Source organism: Nomascus leucogenys, chromosome 21, assembly GCF_006542625.1.
Source record: "Nomascus leucogenys isolate Asia chromosome 21, Asia_NLE_v1, whole genome shotgun sequence".
Lineage (NCBI taxonomy): Eukaryota > Metazoa > Chordata > Mammalia > Primates > Hylobatidae > Nomascus > Nomascus leucogenys.
In genome coordinates this window covers 49,376,966-49,384,881 of record NC_044401.1, presented here as the reverse complement: position 1 = coordinate 49,384,881, position 7,916 = coordinate 49,376,966, and the positions used below count along the sequence as shown (strand labels likewise).

At 45.7% G+C, this 7,916-nt stretch overlaps 1 non-coding gene across 1 annotated transcript; it reads right to left on the bottom strand.

The window, feature by feature from the left end:
* Nucleotides 1-7,219: 7,219 nt before the first annotated feature.
* LOC115832219 lies at nucleotides 7,220-7,327 on the bottom strand. The gene has a single exon (XR_004027652.1). It is a non-coding gene; the product is annotated as a small nucleolar RNA U13 (small nucleolar RNA).
* Between the last annotated feature and the right edge of the window lie 589 nt (nucleotides 7,328-7,916).

Here is a 7,916-nt window from a genome sequence, read left to right as displayed (position 1 = left end):
TTTCTCCTTTTTATAACACCTCCAACCTCCTCTTTGTTCTTCAGACATATTGAAGACCACTTACTTGGTCTGTGTGTAAGACCCAAATTGCTTCCCACATAAAATGTTAAATTTAGAGATTTGTCTCTATATTTTAATCCTTGATTTTTACACTCTGGAAGGTGCTCTTCTGGCTGTACCCAGCCTTCTGCTGAAATCGCTCATAAGGAGTTTCAGGTGGTGTCAGCCTCATCTCTTCCTTTGTTAAGTTCCTCAGAAAGAAATTTACCAAGATATTCACAGGATGAACTGAATTTAGAGGTTCATCTGGGAGACTTGAATCTTGCTGTCATGAACGGGTACATTTTTTGTTTATTCAAACCTTCTTTCTGTTCTCAACAACATTTTGCTATCATTGTTTTTTAACAAACTAAATTTAAAAAACTTCTTTTAGAGATGGAGTCTCACTATGTCGCCCAGGCCGCTCTCAAACTCCTGGCCTCAAGAGATCCTCCCGCCTCAGCCTTCCAAAGTGCTAGGGTTACAGGTGTGAGCCACTGCACCTGGCCAATAAACCAAATTTTAGTACCCCACGAAAGCTCTGGATCTGTGTGGTACAAACAGGCTTTTTAGAAGTCCTCAGGCTTGTCAAAAGCCCACGGGGAAGGGACAGAGAAGCCAGGAGGATTTTGTTAGGCTGATTTATCTTATATACGAGGTATTGCCTAGAAGCTTGAAAAAAGGGCTTAGTGCTAAAAACGTTGGAGAATCATTACTCAACTTTTAAAAAACTTGTGGTACAATATACAAACATAAAACTTACCATCTTTGTTATTTTTTAAGAGCACAGTTCAGTAGCGTTAAGTCTGATCCCAATGTTAGGCAGCCAGGCTCCAGAGCATTCACACCTGAGAACTGAAACTCCATACCCACTTAACAGCTCCACATGCCTGCTCCTCGAGTCTGCACTCTAGACTTTTTAAAGGCAACTGAATGAGTGACTTCAGTCACAAAATAAAATTACCCACGTTTGCTGAAGGATACAACATAAATATATAAATTTTCTAAAGGCCTTTCTGTGAGATAATTCAACTTTCTATTTTTTTTTTTTTTTTTTGAGACGGAATCTCACTCTGTTGCCCAGGCTGGAGTACAGTGGCGCGATGTCGGCTCACTGCAACCTCTGCCTCCCGGGTTCAAGTGATTCTCCTGCCTCAGCCTCCCGAGTAGCTGGGATTAGAAGCACCTGCCACCACACCCAGCTAATTTTTGTATTTTTAGTAGAGACGGGGTTTCACCATGTTGGCCAGGCTGGTCTCGATCTCCTGACCTCATGATCCTCCCGCCTCAGCCTCCCAAAGTGCTGGATTACAGGCGTTGGCCACTGTGCCCCGCCAATTCAACTTTCTAAACTCAATGGAAGGAATGATTCTTCAGGTTATGATGGGGGTCCATGGAGCTTTTCTGAAATGGAGGACATCAGATGAAGAGTGTATTCCAGGCTCTGGCCTTGGTCGTATTGACTGACAGGTAGGTGCAAATCCAACAGCCCGGGTGAACCGTAGAAGCTGCCTTCCCTTTTTATTATGGAATCTTTGTAAACCGAAAGCCTCAAAGTTGCCTCCCCTCCCCTCCTTTGCCCTGCCCTCCCCTCCCCTCCCCGGCCCTCCCCTGCCCTCCCCTCCCTTCCCTTCTCTTCTCTTTTCTCTTTTCTTTTTCTTTTCTTTTTTTTGAGACAGGATCTCACTCTCTTGCTCAGGCCAGAGTGCAGTGGTGCAATCTTGGCTCTCAGCAACCTTTGCCTCCCCGGTTCAAGCGATTCTCCTGCCTCAGCCTCCTGAGTAGGTGGGACTACAAATGTGCACCACCATGCCCAGCTAATTTTTGGATTTTTTTGTAGAGATGAGGTTTTGTCTTGTTGCCCAGGCTGGTCTTGAACTCCTTACCTCAAGTGATCCACCGGCCTTGGCCGCTCAAATTGCTGGGATTACAGGCATGAGTCACTGCACTGGGCCCCAAAGTTGTTTTCTAATTAGCAGGGATACAAAGATCCCAAATAGCAGCATAAAATTCTATCTATATCCCTATAAAAGTCTGAACAAAAAACAGAATAGGATATCTGTGTGGTTGCACTGACGCCCTGAGGTGCTGCCTGGCTCCAGTCTTTGCTTCCCACCCCACAGCAAAGGGAAAGGGAGGACCAGTCACCCCTTTCCTTAAGGGCACGGCCCAAAGCACCTGCCTGCATTGCCTTGGCTAGGACTTGGTCACGTGGGCGCAGCTCACTGAGGGCATCTGGGAAATGTCTGTATTCTGCACGGCCCTGTGCCTGGCTAAAATTCCATTCCCGTGGAAGAAGGGGAGTACAATTCAGAGGCCAAGCAAGCAATCCTTGCCACACTGAGTGATCCCTGCCCAGCTTGAAGGGGTGGCTGGAAAAGGCCTGGTGCTTTGGGTTAACTAAAGATGCCTTTCAGTTCCATCTCCCTCAAATGCAGCTGTGTTGCCTTTGGAGGCTTTCTTCCTCTAACCATAAGTTTTCTCATTTGAAAAAATGAGGATAGTTCTTCTTAGCTTGCAGGGTTTTCTGAAGATTAGAAATGATATATATGGCTGAGTGCAGTGGCTCATGCCTGTAATCCCAGCACTTTGGGAGGCTGAGGAAGGAGGGTTGCTTGAGCCCAGGAGTTCAAGACCAGCCAGGGCAACACTGTGAGATCCCATCTCTACCAAAAAAAAAAAAAAAATTAGCTGGGCATGGTGGCACGTGCCTGTGGTTCCAGCTACTCGGGGGGCTGAGGTGGGAGGATTGCTTAAGTAGGAGAGGTAGAGGCTGCAGCGAGCCATGATTGTGGTACTGCACTCCAGCCTGGGCAACAGAGTAGGAACTTGTCTCAAAAAAAAGAAAAGAAATGATATGTAATGCATATATAATAATGATGTATGTGAAACAAATAGCTGCTGCTCACCAAAGAGATGTTTCCACTGTAATTAGTAGTGCCAAGTATATGATTTTTTTTTTTTTGGAGACAGAGTCTTGCTCTTTCACCAAGGCTGGAGTGCAGTGGCGTGATCTCGGCTTACAGCAACCTCTGCCTCCTGGGTTCAAGCGATTCTCCTGTCTCAGCCTCCCAAGTAGCTGGGACCACAGGCGTGCGCCACCACACCCAGATAATTTTTGTATTTTTAGTAGAGATGGAGTTTCACCCTCTTGGCCAGGCTTGTCTCAAACTCCTGACCTCAAGCCTCCCAAAGAGCTGGGATTACATGAGTGAGCCACTGCGCCCGGCCCTGCCAAGTATATGATTAAGCAAACAAACATTACAGACTGTGATGGTTATTTTATGTGCCAACTTTGCTGGGCCCTGGTATTGAGATATGTGGTCAAATATTATTCTGGGTGTTTCTGTGAGGGTGTTTTGGATGAGATTAGCATTTGAACAGTGGACTTTGAGAAAAGCAGATTGCCCTCTGTAATGATGTGGGCCTCATCCAGTCAGTTGAAGGCCTGAAAAGAACAAAAAGACTGACCTCCCCTGAGCAAGAGGGGATCTGCAGTAACAGCCTTTGGACTTGACTGTGATTCTGTGTCCCTGGGTCTCCAGACTGCCGGTCCAGCATGCAGGTTTTTGACTTGCCAACCTTCATCATCATATGAAGCATTTCCTTCAACTCTCTCTCTGTACACACTTCCTATTGGTCGTTTCTCTGGAGAACCCTGACTAATACACGGATGCTAATGTTTATTTTCCAGGGGACATTCAGACACAGGGTCAATCCTTTGCACTCCAGAGTATTTGTAATGATGATTTCTGCCCTGCTTTTTTCCTTTCTTCATCCAGCATTTTAGGGCCAACTTTATTTTAAGTGGGGTGCAGAGACGAATGAGAAGGAAGAGGGAAAATTCTTGCTATTGAAAATTCATCTGGGGGCCGGGCGAGGTGGCTCACACCTGTAATCCAGCACTTTGTGAGACCAAAGCAGGTGGATCACCCGACGTCAGGAGTTCGAGACCAGCCTGGCCAACATGGTGAAACCCTGTCTCTACCAAAAATACAAAAATCAGCCGGCATGGTGGCAGGTGCCTGTAATCCCAGCTACTTGGGAGACTGAGGCAGGAGAATCACTTGAACCCGGGAGGCGGAGGTTGCAGTGAGCTGAGATCACGCACTGCACTCCAGCGTGGGCAACAGAGCAAGACTCTATCTAAAAAAAAAAAAAAAAGAAAACAAGAAAAAATAAAAGAAAATGCATCTGGGGCCAAGCATGGTGGGTCACGCCTGTAATCCCAGCACTTTGGGAGGCAAACATGGGTGGATCACTTGAGCCCAGGAGTTCGAGACCAGCCTGGCCAACATGGTGCAACCCCATCTCTACTAAAAATACAAAAATTAGCTGGGTGTGGTGGCACACACCTGTAGTCTCAGCTACTGAGGAGGCTGAGGCAAGAGAATCGCTTGAACTTGGGAGGCAGAAGTTGCAGTGAACCGAGATTGCTCCACTGCACTCCATCCTGGGCAACACAGCAAAACTCTGTCTCAGAAAAACAGACAAAAAAACAAACAACAACAACCAAAAAAAACCAAAGAAAATGCATCTGAACTTTGACCCTCAAAATGAACTTACTTTATTTTATTTATTTATTTTTTTTGAGACAGGGTCTCACTCTGTCGTTCAGGCTGGAGTGCAATGGTGCAATCTTTTTTTGTGAGCAACAAGGCTGTTTATTCACTTGGGTGCAAGTGGGCTGAGTCCGAAAAGAGAGTCAGCGAAGGGAGATGGGAGAGGGGCAGCTTTATAGGACTGAGGTAGGCAGTGGAATGTTACAGTTAGATGGGGTTATCTATTGTCAGCAGAGGAGGGGGTCACAAGGTCCATGGTGGGGAGATCATAAGATTCATTGTCCAGAAGAAGAATGTCACAAGGTTGATTGATCAGTTGGGGCAGGGCAGGAACAAGTCTTAATGGTGGAACGTCGTAAGGCTGGTCAATCAGTTAAGGCAGGAGCTTCTTTTGTTTCACTTCTTTTGTGTTTTTTTGGCTGCTCCAGACTTCTTGGCTCCTGCAGGCAATGGTGCAATCTTGACTCACTGCAACCTCCCTCCGCTTCGTGCCTCAGTCTCTCAAGTAGCTGGGATTACAGGTGTGTGCCACCACGCCCAGCTGGTTTTTGTATTTTTAGTAGAGACAGGGTTATGACATGTTGGCCAGGCTGGTTTCCAACTCCTGGCCTCAAGCGATCCACCCACCTCGGCGTCCCAAAGTGTTGGGATTACAGGCGTAAGCCACTGCACCCGGCCGAACTTTACTTTTTCCTGAATCAACTTTGGGGATTCTGTCCCAAGAAAACACATCTAGATGTGGAAAAAGTTTTATTTACAGAGAATTCAAATACAATGTGCTATGGTTTGCTTTTTTTTTTGACAGAATTTCACTCTTGTCATCCAGGCTGGAGTGCAATGAATGGTGTGATCTTAGCTCACTGCAACCTCTGCCTCCCAAGTTCAAGTGATTCTCCTGCCTCAACCTCCCAAGTAGCTGGGATTACAGGTGCCCACCACCATGCCCAGCTAATTTTTGTATTTTTAGGAGAGATAGAGAGTTTCACCATGTTGGCCAGGCTAGGCTGGTCTCAAACTCCTGACCTCAGGTGATCCACCCTCATTGGCCTCCCAAAGTGTTGGGATTACAGGCATGAGCCACTGCACCTGGCCTGGTTTGCTATTTGACCCCTCCAAATCTCATGTTAAAATGTGATCCCCAGTGTTGAAGGTGAGGCCTGGTGGAAGGTTGGTCATGGGAGTGCACCCCTCATGACTTGGTGCAGTCCTCACACTAATGAGATAATGAGTGAATTCTCACTATGTTAGTTCCCAAGAGACCTGATTTTCAAAAACAGCCTGGCACCTCCCTCCCCTCTTTCCTGCTCCCTCTCTCACCGTGTGACCCACCAGCTCCCCTTCACCTCCAACACGAGTGAAAGCTTCCCTGAGGTCTCAGTAGGAGCAGATGCTGGCACCAGGCTTCCTGAACAGCCTGCAGAACTGTGAGCCAAATAAACCTCTTTTCTTTATAAATTACCCAGTCTCGGGTATTCCTTTATAGAGACACAAACAGACTAAGACATAATGCCATTTGTGGGGGCAGGGGGGACTTGGAAACAACCTAGATATCCCAGAAAAGGTGTGGCATAGAAATGATCTTCATGAAGGATTTGATTGAAGTAGTGATTGGAATTCTAATATTGACTGGAAAATGCCAGTAAGTGAAAAAAGCTGAATAGCTGTTTATCATTGCAATTTCCCACCCAAACTTAAATGTTCCTCAATAAAAGATGAATTAATAAAAATAAAATGAATGAATACAATAAAATTAAAAATGACTAAGTAGGCCAGGCACGGTGGCTCACGCTTGTAATCACAGCACTTTGGGAAGCCAAGGTGGGTGGATCACTTGAGCTCAGGAGTCCGAGACCAGCCTGGCCAACATGGCAAAATCCTGTCTCTACAAAAAGATATTAGCCAGGTATGGTAGCATACTCCTCTAGTCCCAGCTTCTCAGGGAGGCTAAGGTGGGAGGTTAGCTTGAGCCCAGAAGGTCGAGGTTGCAGTGAGCTGAGATCGTACCACTGCATCTCAGCCTGGGAGACAGAGTGAGACTCTGTATCAAAAAAAAAACTGACTAAGTAAAAACAGATGAACTGTGAAAGTATGTTCTCAATTACTCTAATAAAACAATCGTAAATATGTATTTAAATATATGGGTGTGTATATACACACATACCCACCCACATATGTATATATACACACACATTGTGGGGAGAAAGCCTGGAAGGATATTCAGTCAAAGTTAGGAAGAAATCTCTCTCTGGAGGGGGCTGGATTTCAATTTCAGGCCTTTTATTATTATTATTATTATTATTTTTTTTTTTTTTTGAGACGGAGTCTCGCTCTGTCACCCAGGCTGGAGTGCAGTGGTGCCATCTCGGCTCACTGCAAGCTCCGCCTCCCGGGTTCACACCATTCTCCTGCCTCAGCCTCCCGAGTAGCTAGGACTACAGGTGCCCGCCACCACCCCCAGCTAATTTTTTTTATTTTTAGTACAGACAGGGTTTCACCGTGTTAGCCAGGATGGTCTCGATCTCCTGACCTCATGATCCGCCCATCTCAGCCTCCCAAAGTGTTGGGATTACATGCGTGAGCCACTGCGCACGGCCTAGGCCTTTTATTATTATTTTTCATGTCTGGTAGGTAATGCGCTGACATCATAACAAGGTTTGAGAAAAGAACTTCTCACTCATACAAGAATGAGAAAAGCCAATTATCACACTTATAAACTACAAAAGGCTCCTAATTTTCTTTGTAGTTTTAGAGAAACGTTTTTGGTTATGATCATGAATTAGTTATATATAGCCAGGAAAATCTATAAAGCTATTTCTATTTTTTAAAGAAGGGAAAAAGTTGGGCTAGATAATTTGTGTGGTTATGATCTCAACTATATACAACTGTTCAGAGAAGGACAGTAGAAGGAAATACCGCAATGGCGAGCCCCATTATTCCCTCCGTGCCTTCACGCTGGTGTGTTTACTTTCTAAGAATGTATCTTTTCCAGAGGTAGAAAAGAGAAAAGCTGGGATACTTAGACTAACCGTGTGTTAATAGTGACTGTCTTTGGCTAAAGGAGCTTACAGAGATTGCTGTATTACTTAAAACAAAATTATTACTATGTATTGTGGTAAAACATACATGACATGGGCCGGGCATGGTGGCTTATGCCTGTAACCCCAGCACTTTGGGAGACAAAGGCGGGTGGATCACTTGAGGTCAGGAGTTCAAGACCAGCCTCGTCAATATGGCAAAACCCCATCTCTACTAAAAAAATCCAAAAATTAGCTGGGCAAGGTGGTGCATGCCTGTAATCCCCGCTACTCGGGGGGC